This window comes from Candoia aspera, chromosome 7 (genome assembly GCF_035149785.1).
Source record: "Candoia aspera isolate rCanAsp1 chromosome 7, rCanAsp1.hap2, whole genome shotgun sequence".
Classification (NCBI taxonomy): Eukaryota; Metazoa; Chordata; class Lepidosauria; order Squamata; family Boidae; genus Candoia; species Candoia aspera.
Genome location: NC_086159.1, coordinates 42,610,327 through 42,629,224, shown reverse-complemented (window position 1 = coordinate 42,629,224; position 18,898 = coordinate 42,610,327).

Below are 18,898 nucleotides of genomic sequence, written 5' to 3'. Positions count from 1 at the left end.
GTATCCCCAGTCATAGTCCAATACCTGACTATACTCATTCTCTATGTTTCTTGAAATATGCAACTACTAATTTACATGTGCTACGTAATTCATAACTGCACATCACAAATTACTATTATGGATACATAGTGACTAAAATGCACATACTGTATACAGTCAGCTACAAGAACCAGGAACAATATCAAGGCATGCCACCTGAGACTAGTTGAAACACTGTGCATCACCAAGCAATTGTCTCCTAATAGTTTCTGCCCCATTAATATCTCATTAAAGATCCACTACTTAGTTGATTTACTTCTTCCTCAATACTTTAATCTTACATGGATCTTATGGTTCACTGCTTATTAGATGCTGTCAATAATGGCTCCTTTTACTGAGTAATTGCTACGAGTCAGTTGATCTCAGTGCTGTGGTCTCTGCTTCTGATCTTGCTGTTGTCTTAAGCATTTTGTGGAGGTCCCATTTGATCCTTATTCTGTGAATATTCTACAGTACTAGCTACTACAAATCTGTTCCTGCCTTGGGAATGCTAGCTCACATTGCTGGCTGGAATTACATTTGCAGAAACCTTTACATCTGATGAGAATTGCACAGAATGTCAGACCAGCCATCAGTAATATATATAGAAAGATAGGAAAGAAATATCAGATTGATGTGACTGGCATATTGAAAGGGACAACACACTTTTCATCTGTTTTCCAGTTTGTGATGAGATGATATATAGACAGACAGACAGACAGAGACATAGAGATGATATAGATTTAGACATATAGATAGATATGGAATTATCTACTAATACATACATATACATGCTTATCATGTAATTCCTGTTGGGGGTAGGCAACATTATACATTACACAAAAAATAATTAAGAAAAGGTAAGCCAAAGAAATTCAAAGCATGGGATAAGAGAAAATAAAGCACAGCTAAATCTTCATATTGACAGTATTCACTATACTTCTGCATAACTTTTTATCCTTGAAAACTGTCCTTATTTTCACCATGACCATATACTGATTCATACATTACCTATTACACTAAAGCATAATGCTGGGGAAAAAAAATTTAGGGAGCTAGGCAAAAGGAGCATGAAAGAACTCGACATCTTGTACAACAGCAATCCAAACCCTCACGAAGCAGAATCTTTTTTTGTGGGAGATGAGAGATACAGGATTTCAAGAGGTGGGAAGATTTGGCTGAACATTATGCACTATGAGGAAGTGTAAGGAAGGCAAAATATAAGCTGGGGCTGTAGTGTTTAGAGCTCAGGAACAGAAAAGAAAGCTTTGCCAGAAATAGATAATAATAATTCTTTCTCTCTAATTCCGTCTATCCATCCATCTATCCATCCAAATTATAATTTGAAGAGATCATCTATCTTCTAGAAAGACTGTCTTGCGGAATGAATAATACGCATTGCTTTAAAAAAAATCTAGACTGTTACCTGATTAAAAGCAACCACCCCAAGCTTTGGTTTACTATGAGCATAAACAGGACATCAAATTAAGTTTTCTTATTTGGTGTTACATATGCACACATAATCCAGAATGAATGATTGAGTATGTGCACACACGCATGCGCGCACACACGCACACACACGAAATGTAAAAAAGTAATACTTTCTCCATCACTTTTAGGAAAACTATATGGGCTCATGTTTTTTTTTTAATCAGTCATGTACTGCAGGTGTTAAAAATATATTATCCCTGTTCAAAAATAGTTGGCAACCCTAGTACCATCACTTTGCATTATCACATTAATGAAAGCAGTACGAACTTTGAAGGACGCTAGTTTCATACTTCATTAAACTGGCTTGATACGTGGGGGGATAATCTTACAAAGAGTTATTAAGAAACGGTGTTTAAGCTGGTCTTCTGTATACATCTCAGCAGTACAGAACTCAGCACAACTGGATATTCTGTACTGTGGCAGCTTCATATTTTTGCATTTACACTAATACCTTGATGAAATCCACTCTAATCTTCAAGTCACACAGTTTTCTTCCTATACTTACCTATGCTGCTAATAGTGGTAGTGGTTGTTATTGTTTTCATTTTACTGTTTTTCCTGGTTGCATTGCAGGGATGTCCACAGAAGTTCTGAACTTGATTTATTTTGCTATTCCACAACCCACAGGATCTGGACTGCGTAATGTTCTTAATATACCTGCATAGTATTGGCTTCAACAAAAGAAACACTGCATTTCAGTTCTGGATAGTGTTCCTATATTTCTCAGATTTTATTTTAATACATTTATCAGAAATCTGCAATTTCATTTGCATTAAGGTTTCTTTGCTAAGACATCATGAATTTCATTTTCAAATCAGCCAGCTTCTTCTTTTTGGTGCATGGATTAGGACTGGTAACATCAAGTTAGATTATGTAGTACCTACATAAGAATACATCATTGGAATGTATGCTACTTGTTAATATCTGTAGTGTGACCTTCAGGCCTGTAAGTGAAATTATTTCTTCCCAAATCCAAGGGATAAAAGCAGGATTTATTGCCAATGTACAGGGGAATGAAGTTATGAAGAAAGTTGCAAAAGCTAGTCAGTCTGTTATATTCTGACTATTCCTTTCAGATCCACCAGCAAGCTGTAACAGTCTCTCTTACTTTCTAAAAAAGATTCCACCCTGAAGAGTATCACTGGGGGATTCCCACAGCGTTACTTGTGGTGTTGCATTTTCCACGTTCCATTAACAATCCAGCATGTTCAAAGAGTTACATTTTATATCACTGTTTGGTGCATGTGTCAGTGAGACTTCTCTTGCTTGCCAGATTGTGAGAAAATGGCCGGCTAGTTTTAGAATATGTGTCACATGTGGGCATTGCTAGTTGAGCAGTTGATTCCTTTTCAGAGTTTGCTGCTGCAGACATTGTTGTGCATTGACTGGAACATACCACAAGCTCCAGGGGATTGCCAGATGAGAACCTGTTATATTTAGAAATACGCAACCTCCAAACCAGGATGCATAATGGAAGCTGTCTCTCTTGGGGGACGTTTACATAATCATCAAGCTCAAATCTTCCTGTACTACTTTCACAAACACTATTGCAGCCCTTTGATCATAACACAAGAGGACAAATATAAGGAAACGTGATCTTATAAATCAATATAAGTCTTGTTTCTAGTAAAGGATCAACAGTGAACATTAATTTCTTTCCTACATTTCCTCTGCAATTTATTCTGGCTCTAAAATGACAGTGAGTGGCAATTCTTAAATTAAGAGTGAGGTTCTTGCCTATGCAGCAAGACAATTCTGCCTTACAATTATTTCAGAAGAAAACATTTTAATAAACCACTGAAACTGGTTCACATCTTTTATTAATTTTGAACTGGTGGGGATGGGGAAAACCAGCAATGGCAGGAGAGGAAGAAGAAGGAGGGAATTGAAAAAATGATTGGGGAGCACCCTCAGCATACATGTATTTGTCTTTGGTGAGAGAAAGGGGTGTGTGATTTGTAGATGCTTTTCTATTTGGGGGAAATAAGTTTGGTAAAATAAATGCTATATTAATTTTAAAATGATTTGTATAAATGTAGATAGATCACTACATACAGGCAGCCTGAACATTTTAAAATATGACATGATATGATTTATGTTTTCTAACAAAAAGAATTTTTCAGAAGATACTAAGATTACTGCAGACAATGGAAATACTCTGATATTGGCTGTCACTGAATAGTTCTGTGGTTTACATAATTGTATCTCTGCTCATCAATGAAATCTTGTTCTTCTTAAATTAAAAATGCATTACTCTTCTTAATAACAACATCTATTTAAGAGATCAGTTAGATGTCACCTAACATTAATTTAATGGAAGCATTCCATTGGCATTCTACTACGTTTTCCTGTTGAAGTAGCACAATTGACTTTTAATGGACATTTTAATGGACGTTATTAACTAGAATATTGTAAAATTAAAATCTGACTCAATGAGTTGTCTTAATTGGCAGTTGTTATATGAAGCCATTGATCCTAAACCTCCAAGGAATAACTAAATGCACAGAGTTCAATTATCCCAACCAAAGGGAAGAAATGTTTAAATAGCAGTATCTTCCAAGGAAAAAAAAAATCACAAGTGATATATTTAAACTGTTGGTAGTTTAAAAAAAAATCTAATACTGCAGTTCTGGCATCATTAAGATAACAGTGATAATAGTTGTTTATGTTGTTATTTTCCAGGCCTTCAGATTTCTGCCGACTCTGGCTGACACAAAGATTTTGTGCAGCTGATGTGTTTGATAACTTATATTACTTGCTGAAGTCAGTCTTAAAGGAATTTATTTTAATAGAAATACTGGCGTTCCTCTGGGAGAGGAGCTCTCTGACTCTGCATGTTGCTTAAACTGCAAAAAATAAATACAGTTTTTGATACCAGGCATTGACAGTATTTTATAAAATGTAGGGCTATGAGATCTGGCTACAAAAATCTAAAAATCACAGAAAATTGTGGTTCTTTGCTGCTATCTAGTGGACATCTGGGCTTTTGCAACCTAGATTTGGTAGCCTTAACAGAACTTCAAAACTGGAGCAAATAAGAATGGTTGTCCAGGCTTTTCTTGAAAATGGGAATCTGCACTAAATTTAAGTTAACAGGATCCTACTTCTGAATATATAACTAGTTTCCTTACTTTTGGAACATGAACATCCTAGAACATTTCACTAGTTTCCCAAGTTAAATAAAAAAAGAGTGTCCCTCAGTTTGAGCTTGACTCCTGATGACTATGCAGATGCATAGGTGCCCACAGTGAGAACAAGTGACAAAGATTTGTTATGATGAAAAGTCTTCCCGTTATATATTGGTGTGCAATATTATAACGCAAGTGCAAAAGGGCAAAACTTGCATTGTAATATCCCATGTCTCATCTTCTTGGTGTCATTGTGGATATTTATTTGTTTATTCATTCATTCATTCAAATTTGGTATAGCTGCCCAACTCCAGTAGATTCTGGGAGGCCCACAAAACCAAAGCAAAACAAAAAACAAAACAAACAAACAAACAAACAAAAAACAATCCATTAAAAAAAGATAAAACATAAAATTGCACAGACAGCCTGGACTAAAGTGATCTCAAAACCAACACAAATTTTAAAAAAACAAGCAATATATGCCTATGCGTGAACATACCATATACTTTTCTTAGCAACAGTATCAAAGTGATTTGACATTGCCTTCTGATATATTTTTGGGGGGGGGGGGCATTATTTCCAAGCCTGGAATATCCTAATGGTTTCCCCTTCATATACTATCCACATTCAATCTCCTTTAGTTTTTTCAACTTTATGTCTTGTTGTATCACTGAACATCCAGGCATTCACATCCTCCCCACAAGATTATCCATATTCATATGCAAATCCTCATGAACTAACACTGGAATAAAGCTGGCATGAATTTTCTTTCATTCATTTTCACAAGACCTATTGCCAGATCTAAAATACAAAAAAAAACACCATTATGGTAGCAAAGAATTAACATTTTTTAAAATCTATCTCTATATTTTTGGAGCCCAAATCTAATAGACCTACTATTTGTCTTTTGAAAAAGTAAATGTTAAGATTTTTTTTTTTAAAAAAAGGCTCTTACACAAATTAAAATATGTGTTTGCATGTTTACAAAAAAGCCCTCAACTGTTGTTGTCAATTCATACAGGTGACATTATAAAGCAGCAGCATCCAGAGACACCACAGTGGATTGAAGTAGTACAAGATACAGCATAGGTTATATATTGTCCTGTGTTGTCCATATTGATGCATAACTCTGCCAGATTTTAACTCTTCTGTGGTATATTATTATTGATATACTTTGATATACTTCATTGATATTGATTATTTTTCAAGTATATTCTAGATATGTTCAGCTGGTATAATGGATATGTCAATTGCATACCTAATGTTCCAGTTACATTGACCACCAGGAGCCACTGCATAACCAATTTTGTCTTTTATTGGCATTCTTCAGACATGAGTAGCCAGATGTTATTCTATGGGATTAAAACCCTCTACCAGGAATTGAACTCACAGACCTTTGCACTTTAGATAACTATATACAGTGCATTAGTCCGCAGAGCTATCCATGTCCTCTATCTCAGTGGTTGCAAGAAAGGATATCTAGAAGCTCTCAGAATGGTATATACACTCCACCTACCCTTAAGTCAGAGCAGAGAGATGCTAATGTAATATTATGTCATTACCACATGTACAGGGTTTTATATGATTTCTACTCCCTAGGATGTCTTGACTTATAGGTCTTCAGTGTAGGACTGTGCTGTAAATGGATAATTTTTAAAAATATATATATAACTATCTGAACGCTCAAAGGCATGAGTGATCACCTATCTGTAATCACCAGCACTTGTATACAGCTAAAAGGAGGGAGGTATGTATGTATGTATGTGTACACACACACACACACTTGTTGAACATCCACAAAATTAATCTGGAGTTGGAGGCTTTTAGTGGCATTCCCATGTCAATAATACATTTTTAGCGTGCGGCGGGGTGAGCTCCCGTTGTTAATCCCAGCTCCTGCTCACCTAGCAGTTCGAAAACATGCAAATGTGAGTAGATCAATAAGTACTGCTTCGGCGGGAAGGTAACAGCGTTCCGTGTCGTCATGCTGGCCACATGACCCGGAAGTGTCCTATGGACAACACCGGCTCTAAGGCTTAGAAACGGAGATGAGCACCGCCCCCTAGAGTCGGACATGATTGGACTTTACGTCAAGGGAAACCTTTACCTTTACCTTTCTATATCTAATAGAAAATATTCCAAATTTGCAGAAGGGTTGAATTAACCTGTAAGTATTGAGAATCTTAGATTAAGTTTATGAAGGTTCAAAACCTAGAAGACATAATTGTATCTTGTTAACTCAAATCAAATTCTTTATTATGGTCACTGACCAACATAAGGGGATGGAGTGTAGTCATTTAAAAAAAGCATAAAAATCAAGAGTGAGAATGAAAATCTAAAAATGATTGTAAAAGCTAGAAGATATAGAAATCTAAAAATTAAAAACTAAAAGTATATGTAAAAAATTAGAATCTAAAAAAAGTGGTAGGAATATTAAGTGGGTATAGGGGAAGAAAAAAATAGTATATGGAAGATTATATCTATCAAATTACAAGCATCTAATATGGCAAACTAGGTGCTCATTAGATCTAGTTTATAAACCTGAGCCCCAAGCACAAGTCATGATCCACTGCACAGAACCTGGCAACACTGTATGTTGTAGCATGGTTGTTATCTGAAAGCAATAGAGTGGTGTAAAATTGTCCTTTGAGCCTTGGGTATTTATGTAATAATGGTAAGATGTAAAGGCCCTTCTGTAACTAATACTTTGAGTTTAATTAGGTACACCATGGGTGAGGCAGAATATCTGTTGGATTCACTGGCAGTAAAGTTTGGGTCCTGGCTAGATATGACTGATGCTCTCTGTCTGTTATGTGCTGTTTAATAAATGCTTTGGCCTGATCATGCCCCATGCTGAATGGAAGACCTGGAGAGAAGACCAAGGATGAGATTATAATTTCAATTGCCTATTTCCATGAGGATTGAAAATCATTGCTCATAGTTAATGGGACAAAGCCAAGGGGAGAAAAGTTGAATATGGCCACCCACACTCTAGCCTCTTTTCATAAAGGTGCAAGATGCCATAGAGACACAATTAGGGACTTGAAGGGATGTTCTTTACAATTTGGATTTACAAGCAGTAGTGGTGCAAAATTGGAGAAGGGGCTCAGCTGGGCACCATCGAGAAATTGAATTAATGGCTTGGCTTCAGATACTTTGAGAACTGCAGGTATATAATGGACACCTCTTGTCTTAAGATATTTCAGGATAACAGATGAACTCTGTGCATTTTCATCAACATAGTCCCATGGGCTTTCCTCCTCCAGAAGAATGAGGGACTACCTCCAGGTATTTGGAACAGGGGGCCTGCTCAATCATGTGACTATCTACACTCCAAGAATGGCTCTTGGACCTTTTGGAAAATGTCATCACTTTAATTTTCTGATAATTGAGTTCAAGCTGCAGTGCTGTCCTAATGATCTCAGTACTCTTTTAAGGCCAATGGGCATTACTGAAAGTATTGCTGCATTGTCTGCAGAAAGTAGAATAGAAATGCATTTTCCAGCAGGTTTTGGAGTGTGAAAGTCCATGTTGTGGAGATGGCCCGCCATGGAGTTGATATAGAAATTGAATAAGAGTAAGGATTGTATGTTGTCACTCACACATGATGGTTAGCCTTAATGGCATGCAACTTATAGATGACAATCAATGCTGACTTTCAACAAAAATTAGCACCATAGTCTTGCCAGCTCCACTCCTACTGCCAGCTCCACCTACCATCCAAGCCCCTTCCACATGTTCATTGACAATGTGTGAAGAAGCCGAATGTTGGTGATTGCACCATCTCGTTGCCTCTATCAGCTGTTTTGACCATTAGAACAAATGGCAAAAAATAGAAAAGGGACAGGCTCTTCATATGCTGTCCCTATGTCTGTTTCTCACCTGCCCTATTGTTGGTTACATGAGTTTAAGAGACAAAAAGTGACTTCTGTCCCCACCCTTTCTCCCCCTCTGTTTCCCTCTCTTCTAGAAATAGCTTAGGTAGAAGTGAGGCATTTCTATCTTTATATATTTCTTAATACATCTTCTGCTTCTTTTGCTTCACATAAAATGAATGTCTCTTAACATTCATTGATAGCTGGGTTAGTTAATATTCTGCATCCAAGACAACTATATTATCAGGATTTTACTTTTAAATGAGATATTCTGCTACTATATTACTTAGTATTCTTTCAGCACTCGGCTTATGTTTATGCTTACTGTTGGAGCACATTCTCTAACATCAGCTACTGCTGAATTCAAATTACACATGCTGAGTGAATGCATAGGGCTAGGCCCATTCCCTTGATATGGTAACTCTCCTGAGCACAAACAAGGTTGGCTAAGTCTGAAAACATCTATTTTTCTCACTAAGAAGTCAATGCCTAGAGATGACTTTTCCTTCACACACAAAATCCTACAGCAGAAAGCTATAATCCAAATGGTGTGCTGAAAAATTATGTTGCTGGATATGCAATTTCTTTTTGCCATTTCACTTCTTTCAGTAGCCAATGGTGATTAATCCCAATGGGGAATGTTCATAATAAAATAGTTACAGAATTATAAAACTGGCAAAATCATATTGGATTATAAACTTTAGTGACTGCAGTCATGCCATGGAAAAATAAGCAGCAGGTACACTCATATAGCATGTAACTAGGTCATTTATCTAGAATATCAGTATGCATCCTCCTAGCCTATCAGTACTGGAATACAAGAGAGACAGTTCCAATCCAAAAATGTACCAGGGTAATTTTGAATCTAAGGACCCTCATGTTGTGAACACCCAAAAACCCAGTCATATGACAAAATCAGACAGACGTCTAGAGAAGCTGAAAATGTAAGGGATTCCACTTGTATTTTCCAAAATGGTGATTCTTGACCAGGTTAATATGCTTGTGTGCTAACAGAATTATCACTGGATTAGTAGCTGGCTATGTTAGCATATAGTAAGAACTTAAGTGACATATATTAAAGAATGAATGCCCTTTGGCTTATTGTTAAGGATGAGTAGGCCAATTACCATCTTGAAGTGCTTGTACTGGTTATTTTTAAATTCAGATATGAAAAGTAGATCATTTCTTTTTTAAGCAATGAGTCATTTTGGGCAAGAAGATATAACATCAGATTTGATACATTTTCCTTATCTCTCTTGTGAGACTCAGTTGCTTTAAGTTTTGATACTGTAATAACTCCAGACTCTTTTATACAACTCGGACATATTATATTTTATTCCCAAATATGAAAAATGTAACTGAAGGATATGATATTTATTCACTTGCCTATGAGTGGCTTTGAATAAAGGGCAAGCAAATACATGTATACCATGCACACAGATTTAAAATCTGACATTTTGTAAGCCACCCAGAGTCTTTTTGGAGTTGGGAGGCCTTAGCAAATAAAATAAATAGAGCAAGTAAGTAAGTAAGTTTGAAAAAGGTGGTCTTTTTGCAAATGCATGTATTTATCAGAATGGTATCAAACCAATTTCATGCAGAGTTCTTAGAACTTGGAAGTCAGTATCAACATTTTTCCAGGTCTGTTTTTATCTTAATCTAAACTTTGAATTATTTTTTTATTCTCTAGTAATTTATAGCTTTGGCTGCTTGCAAATAGTTTCTTACTCAGTTCTCTGCATCTTCCTGAATCACACTTGTTCTCTGATGGGTGTGGAAGTTAACGGCAAAACATTATCTGGCAATTCTGGGTTCAGTGTCTGGAGTTCAAAATCTACAAGAATAATAATACATGATGTACATGGATGCATTAAACTGTAATCTTGAATTCCAAAACCAAATTGATCCATGATAACTGAACTGATCCATGTTATATTCTCATACTTACAAGGCCTACAGGTCCTCATGGTAGTTAATATAGTAAGAGATAGTAAGCCTGATCTAGGCTGTAACTCATAGTGTAGTCGCACTGAAGTCAATTAGAACTGGTTTTGGTGGTATCCACTTAACTGATCCAGTAAATATAATACGGTATTATCATATCAGAGAGCCAATCTGGTGTAGCTGTTAAAGGCACAAGTCTAGAAACTGAGAGACTGTGAGCTCTAGTTCTGCCTTAGCACAAAGCTAACTGGGTGGCTTTGGGCCATTCACTCTTTCTCAGGTCAAGAAAGGAGGCAGTGGCAAACCACTTAGAAAAATCTTGCCATGAAGATTACAGAAACTTGTGCAGACAGTCACCAGGAGTCAAGCCTGGCTTGAAAATACCACCACCAACAAAATCATCTCAGTGCTGAACGTGAATAGATGAATGTAAATAATTCAGACATGAATGTATATCATGTAGGGAGCAGGCATATGCACAGGGTTAGCCTCTCTGTATGGAGAGTAACAAGAGCATTGAAAGGGCTAGCTACTGTGTGCTGCCCACTTTTCCTTCTGGAATGTATCATTTCTATTCTTTGGAAATATATGAAGCGGGGTCACTATTTGGAATGCTCTCTGCCCTGCATTTTAATTGCTGTGGAATGCTCTCTTCACAATATGTTTTCAGTTCATATTTAAAAATCCATGAATGTTATATTTTAAATGTTTTAATTTTGCAAATATGTGCTTTATATTTTAATTATTCAATCCTTTAAAAAAAAAATACCAACATGTGCACTGCTTTGAGATGTTTTGGATGCAGTAATTGAGTTAAATAAATTACACTTACTAGTATTATTTATTTGTATGCTCCCAAGAATATATTTTACAGGCTCTCTTTTAAATGTAAAGCATATTTGATCCTCTTTTCAGAAAGGTTCATTCTGGAATACTGTGTAGAAAGGTTTTTGCAAAGGGAAGTTTATTTCAATAATAGAAAATGCTTTCAAAGTCTGAGGAGGACCCAGAGTGTAAGAGACATGAAAGCAACTTTAAATTGCATCATAAAATGAAAAAGTGAATGCCTCTTATTTGATAACAAATATGTTTTGCATTAGGAAAAGAATAAAATGTATTTTTGGAGCAGATCTGAATTTATCGACCAACTGAGTGCACTTCAAAAAGATACATTTGATAGACCAGAAGTAAAGAGAGGGCCATATTCATGCCCACTCATGAAGCTCACATAATAGTTCTGAAAAACTGTTATTTCTCAAGTTCATTTGAAATGCATTCACACATAATGCTCATGTGCAGGTTTTTAAGATATGTTGAACAAATCTGTATCAGTTCTTTTGTATTTTATCTCCTCTTCTACTGGTACCCTAATGGTGTCCCAAGTATGCTAGCAACAATAAAAGTCTGTTCTGCAGTGGTAGCCAACATGCATAGGTTAGGGTCAGCATGTTGCAGGGCTGGAGTTGTCCTAGTTTGGTTTTGGGCTTGCTAAATAAATTGCTTGCCAACAAAAAGGCATCAATAACTTGCAAAACAAAATCTGACCACAGGAACATCCCACCCAAACACATGCCAAGTAGGCAAGAAATAAGGATGCCCACCAACCAACCTTACTTCTCCAAAATGCCTCCACTGATATTGCCTAGTAGAGTAATGATATATCTGCAATCTAAAAAACAAAGTGCAACAAAGACAGTTTTGTCCATGTGACTGATGCTTGTGAGGAATAGTATAGGCTTTTGGCTTCTTGTTTTATTTTTGCTGGCGGGTATGTAGGAGGGAGTATTTCTGGAAAAAAAATTTTAAATATTGTCTGTTTGTTCATTGACTCTATTTTTAATGAGTCACATTTCATGGTAGATTTTCTTTTTAATATATCTATGTACTTTTTTGGTGAGTTGTACTTTTTTTCCCATGTATTTGTATTTCTAGTTGGTTTGTTATGTGTGTTTGTGTTGGGATTAGATTTTATGTGCTGTGTGTATGTCTGTTTAATGTGTGTTTGGGTGGAGGATGTATGGGATTTTGCTCAGGATGTATGAATTTAAATTTTGCTTTTTTTAATATCATCATTTGCTTTGTATGGACAAGTATACAGTTTGGCATTTGGAGGTCAAATTCTCATCTCTCCCTGTATGCAGAGAGGAGTTGAATACAGAGGAAAATGAAAAGAGATTAAGAGGCTGGAGATAAAAGCAAGAGAATCTGATTTAGCACGTGAAACACTTCCTTTTATAATTTCGCTTTCCTTCATCTGTTTGACTGGTGAAAGACTTGAATGAAACACATAAAAAAGTTAGATATGAACCAGAATTGCAGATTTAAATAATGATGAGCCAGCCACAATTTTTAAAAAGTTAATATATTTAAATCAACTTTAAGCTGTGGCTTCAAACCAGGTTTCACTGCAGAATAGAAATCAAGGTTCATTGCCTGAAGTTGGTTCCAGTGGTCAAACAAAACACAGTCAGGCTAAATAAATCTTTGATTACTGTTATGCATGAATCAGATCACAGTATGCTTCCCTACAGTTCAAAGATTCCTGTGAAAATTACCATACAAAAAATGCTTCCAGATCTTTTTGAAGTAAGGGGCAGAAGTAAAATTAAGGAGTGCTAAATTGCCATTCCTTAAAAAAAATATGTTAGCTATCAAAGAAATGGATATGTCACCTACACAATAAAACTTTTAAATGATCCCTTGAACTGTGACCAATGCTTATATGAAGTGGTTCATTTTCAAGGTTATAAAGGATAGCACAATTATATTCATCTCAGCTAAGGAATTATTAGTATCAAGTTTACTCATTTTTATTAGCAAGATTTCTAGGTAATGGTTAAAGTGGAATGCAACATAAATGTATAGCAACTGCATAACTGGAGGTAGGTTAAGCATTGTAGAAAACGTAAGTATATCATCATGGTTACTTACTTAATTCAAAGCTTGAACAAAAGCCATGTATGCCTTTTTACTTCTAAAGGGTAGTTAACTACCTACAAATGTACTTTTTCAGCTTTTGAAGATTAAAAACAACTAAATATTCCAGACTTCTATTCTCAACCTTGTTACCTGTCACAATTGTTCTGTCATATCTTCAGACTCAATCATATTGGGCTACCTAAACTGAGAATAAAATATTGATAATATATTTTGGAAGATTGACTGACAGAGTAATAGCTTATAACATTAAAATGCAGTGGGTTTTTTGCTATTTTTCCTGCAGTTTTATTGTATGTATATTTGGCAAAATATATCTTTGGAGATAGTCTTAAGGAAAACAAAATGGCTTTACATTTTCATTAATGGAATGGGAAGGAGGAGGGGGAGAAGAGATGCTGCATTTTAATTCTATGAGTAAATATCAATTTGTCTAAACTCCAGAAAGAAAAGAGCACTATCTCTACTGCAATTTTTCTTCTTCAGCTGAAAGCTCATCACACTGCTGTTATGTGATAAGCAAGCATCTCAGCTCTCAAGCACTCAAGCTGTGAAATAAAACTAAATACAAGCATCAGAAGGCCTAAGAATTGGGTACAAAACAAAGCATTAGAATTTGTTCACCTTGGGGCAAGCAGCAGCTTTGGAGCAGAGTCAGATTATTTTTACTGAGATGGCCACACTGAGGAAAAGAATTATATCTTTCCCCACACAATGTTCCAAGCCTATTCAATCTTATCCCATTCCATTTAGATGGTTACTTTGGGCAACAAATAGTTGTGTGTGTATGTGTGTGTGTGTTTGAGATAATTAATGCATTTCTGTAGGTTGCTCTGAGAATCCTATTTAGATTGAAAACTGGGGTACAGAATATTCAACTCAATTAAAAAGCATAATTTAATGATAGATATTTCGATGTCTCAGAGGTATGTCCCCAGTGTATCTTAAGAAATGCTTTGGAACCCCGCCCACTAACTAATGTATTCCAATCCCAATCTATCCAGGGTTTTAAAGATTAAAATAACCATTCTGAAAACAAGTTAGCAATCACTGTAGCTCTTTATTTATACAGGCAATATATGACTCTTATTGGTTAAGCTAATTACTAAACTAATATTTTGCACCTGTTGTTATTTCTGCATAGTCTTCAAAGATAGCCCTGCATAGAACATTTTGCATTAATCATGTCATGGCCATATTTTTCCAGGCATAAAAATCAGTGGAAGCCTGATTTTTTTTAATCTGCTTGTTTATCTGCAGGCAGATTAAAAGAAAAGTTAGGACTCAAGAATTCCAGTGTATGGAAGACTCTTAACCCCAAAGCTAAGCAATTTCTGAGAATTTGTGCTGAGGGACCTTAGATTATTGAGATTCTTATTGTTAAGTCTCAGGGTTGATTTGCAGGATCAGGCTGCTGCACTGCAAATATGGGCCATTAACTGTTTCTCAGGGGCAGGAATGTACAACATCACCCTGTACTCATCTCCAGCTCATAAGGAAGACAACTTTTGCCTACCTTTTCTTGCTATGCTTCAAACATTGTGTTTTACGACTTCTGTTGGCTCAGTTAGTGCTATACAGTTTGTTCTTCATTTCATTGCAGGCAAGCTTCTCTACTTCAATTTGCTATTTTTCACAGTAACAGGAACATTCCCAGGCTGCTGGACCAGTGAAATCCTGGAACATTCACCAGTGGGTTGGTAAAAAGCTGGACATTTTTTTTAAAAAAACAAGTCACTTAAGAAACCAAAAGTATGGACCTTTTAATTTTTCTTTTAACCCAGGTGAAATTGAGAAGACATCCTTCAGTTTCCCCTTACAGCCTACGGAATGGTAAAACTATATTCCTCTCTCCCTTCCTTCTACAAGTTCACTAATAGACATGGAAATAATACACTTTTCTTTTACCAGGTGAAATTTACAACAGTTCTGCCAGCTTCTCCTTCTAGTCCAAGTGACAGGAATAATGCAAAACTATGCTGTGTTCTTCTTTTTCTTTTTAATGATCCTTCATACTGACGATATTAGTATGAGAGGGAATCAACAGAGCAGGCTCATATAAAAGTTGGTAGTCCTTGGGGTTTGAAGAAGACACACTGTTGTACAATTCATCTATGGACACAGAGGTGGCTCTACAGCCCCAGTCTGGAAGTGCAGAGTCTAGCACAATGGAGGTACTGGAAGTCCATTGTTGTAGTAACTGTGGGTGTTATTTTGTGATGCCACTCATGGTATTCTATCAGTTTTTGGTGGCAGTTGTCTTCAAAGCTGGTGGAGGCTTCATAGCACATGGTTCGCCAGCAGGTTCTGTCAGAAGCCACAGCTTCTAGTTCCCTTGGCTGGATGTCACAGTGGCATAGGGTTTCTTTCACAGCATCTTTCCTCAGGAGTCTTTTCCCAGAGTCCAGTATAGGGCAACTGGCAAAGCATACGGTGATCATCCATTCTGATGACATGTCCCACCTACTGCATCTGGGCTCTGATAATCAGGGACTCAATGCTGGTGGACTTTGCATGATCCAAGACCTCTGGGTTGGAGACACAGTCTTGCCAATGAATGCCAAGGATGGAGCAAAGAGTGTGCATGTAAATTTTTTCCAGTTGTTTGATGTGCCTTCAATACAGAATCCAGGACTCACATCCATATAGGAGAGAAGGGATAACCACAGCTCTATAGACTTTCAGCTTTGTGGAGATATGGATGTTGTGTTGATTGAGCACTCTAGTATGCAGCTGCCCCAGTGCTTGGCTGGCCTTGCTGATCCTGGAGTCAATTTCTTTGTCCAAAGACCCATCTCTTGAGATGATGCTTCCCAAGTATTTGAAGCTGTTTACATTTGTCAGCTGGGTGTCAACAACAGTGATTTTTTATTCTACAGGATTAGTATTTGGCACAGACTGGTAAAGTACTTCAGTCTTGTTCATCCTGTAGTCAGGCCAAAGAGCACAGCGGCAACTGAGAATTCATTCAACATCAATTATAGATCACTGTCTTTGTGCGCCAGGAGCATACAGTCATCAGCAAAGAGGGTTTCTTGAATGACCACATGGAAGTACTTCGTCCATGCTTTCAAGTGGCGAAGGTCAAAGAGAGAGTTGTTCAATGGGTACCTGATGTACACTCCCTCCTGCAGACCCTGGACAGCACATGACAACATGCAAGTGAAGAACAGATTGAACAGGACTGGGGCTAGCACACAACCCTGTTTTACCCCATTGGAAGTGGCAAATGCTATAAAAGGATACAAAATTAGACAATAAAATGATATAAATGATATAAAAGTATATCAATGGAAAATACATATCCTGAAAGACTCATCCATGAAAAATAAAGCAATTTGGAGATAGCTTTCCCAGCATGTGTTGGAGATGAAAAAAGAAGTAGGGGAATCCCTCAGAGCATCATCATGGACAAAGCAGAAGAAGGAGGTGAAATCTGGAAAGGGATTCAATTTCTTAGGTTGGCTTCATTTCCAGAAGGTTTAGGCATCAGAATCTAGCACTGTCATGCAGAAAAATCTATAGTGTAAGGGCTTGATTCACTGCCATCAATCTGCATAACTACCCCATCATTCTCTATCTCAATCAGAAATTGTTACTTTATCTTGCAACAGGAAAAAAGCATACTGATTAAATAAATCACTTAAAAGAGAACAGTGCTATCTCCCATAATCTACCATACAGGAGAGTAATATTCACTTATAGGAAATACCTGTTTGTCATGGAATCCATGCATTTTAATGTACCCATGCATTGGTGAAATGCACTTACTATACATAAACTTAGATTTCAGCTGGCAACACAGCTACTTAGGTATTTTACATATCCTTTTATCCTTACAAGTCTGGGCAGGAAACATATTGTACAATAAATGAAGATAGAGGTGCAGACAACACAATTCATAGGCTGAATGCATAGAATGTTCTAAATACATCTTACAAAGAGGTAAACTTTCTGCTTTGAACTTCAGGGGAAATTGTCAATTTGAGAGAAATACAAAGCATATGCACTAGGAAGGCATTTAAGTGGTGGCACTTTCTTTTATTCCTAGCACATCACTGCTGTATACTGTTACAGGCCTGTCCATTCTGCTTCAGAGGAGTTCTGTGTCCCTCAGTTCAGGAGGTAAAAAGGTTAGAAGTCCCCAAACAGTGCTTCTGTATTGCTTTGACAGTTTTGGAATATGCTCCCCTCTAAGATGTGGCCAGTCTTGACTTCAGTCACCTTTCAAACAACAGTGAAAACACAGCTTTTCCAACAAGTCTTTAGAGACTAACATCTATGCTATAAGAGACTGTAGGGAGGCTGGGAAAGGAATGGGGGGCAGGGCTGGGAAAGAGAGTAGATAGAAACAAGACAGTGGATGACTCAGTTCACAGCTTATCACATAAATGGAATATTAACCCAGTGGAAAGAAACATTGGAAGAAGCATTTCAAATCACCCAAATTATCCACCTTAATTAACTCACTTATAAATGAAAATGAGACATTTCTCTTATAGTGTCCAAGATTTTGTATTTACCCCAAACTAGCTTTACAGATGACTTACTTGCTTTCTTGATCTTACCCAGCTGAATAGGGCATGAGATATGCTTTGCTTCCTAGCCCATAGTCAGAGGGCTACTGATTTTTTCATCACTATTATTAAGTTTATGGTTGTTATTCCTTTTATAATTTGATTTATAAATTACCTAGAGATGTATAATCGTGAAATGTAGACATACTGAGATAAAAAAATAAACATGTTTATCTGTAGAGAAGGCAAGAGTTTGCAGTTTTGGATGCCTGTGGCTCTCAAACTTTCCAATACATCAAACTGCAATGTTTGTTCCTATAGGATTTTGTATACATATAAATACATGTGTAAGTATTTGTGTAGAATCAGGTACTCTGTTATTTATTTTCATTGACTAATACCTTCTATGAATATATTTTGTCATGGTGTCATCCTTGACTGAATTTGGTCTGTGGAAACGATGTTAAGGAAATGCTGTTGATTTGGTACAGGTATTCATGTCTTAATACTGATATTTTCCTCACTCCTTGATATAAGGTATGCACAACTAATTCATTATATCAATGTCACATTGGTATTAGGAACTGCCAATTTATGATACTTCTCCGAAAAATAGATTATAAGGGACATATTAGATGTGTAAAGGGAAAAAAAAATCCCAGAGTCATCTTGGAGTTGGGCAGCCTCCAAATCTAAATCAATCAATCAATAAAATCAAACCAGCATAAAAGGGTTTATCCCAGATACAACAGTTAGAAACTATTGGAAAGAGGTTCAGAGAAATCAGTGTAGCAGCACTTCAAACCTTTCTAATCATCAAGAGGTATCCACTATAGATTCATGCTGAATGTTTTTTTCCTAAGAAATTAGACTAATCTATTCTCTACTTTTGAAACTAGGTTGAAATATTGAATACCTGAAACATCCACCCACTGATTTTGACATGTGTGAAATAAACACTTCTGGAAACTAGGCCATAGGGCTGGTT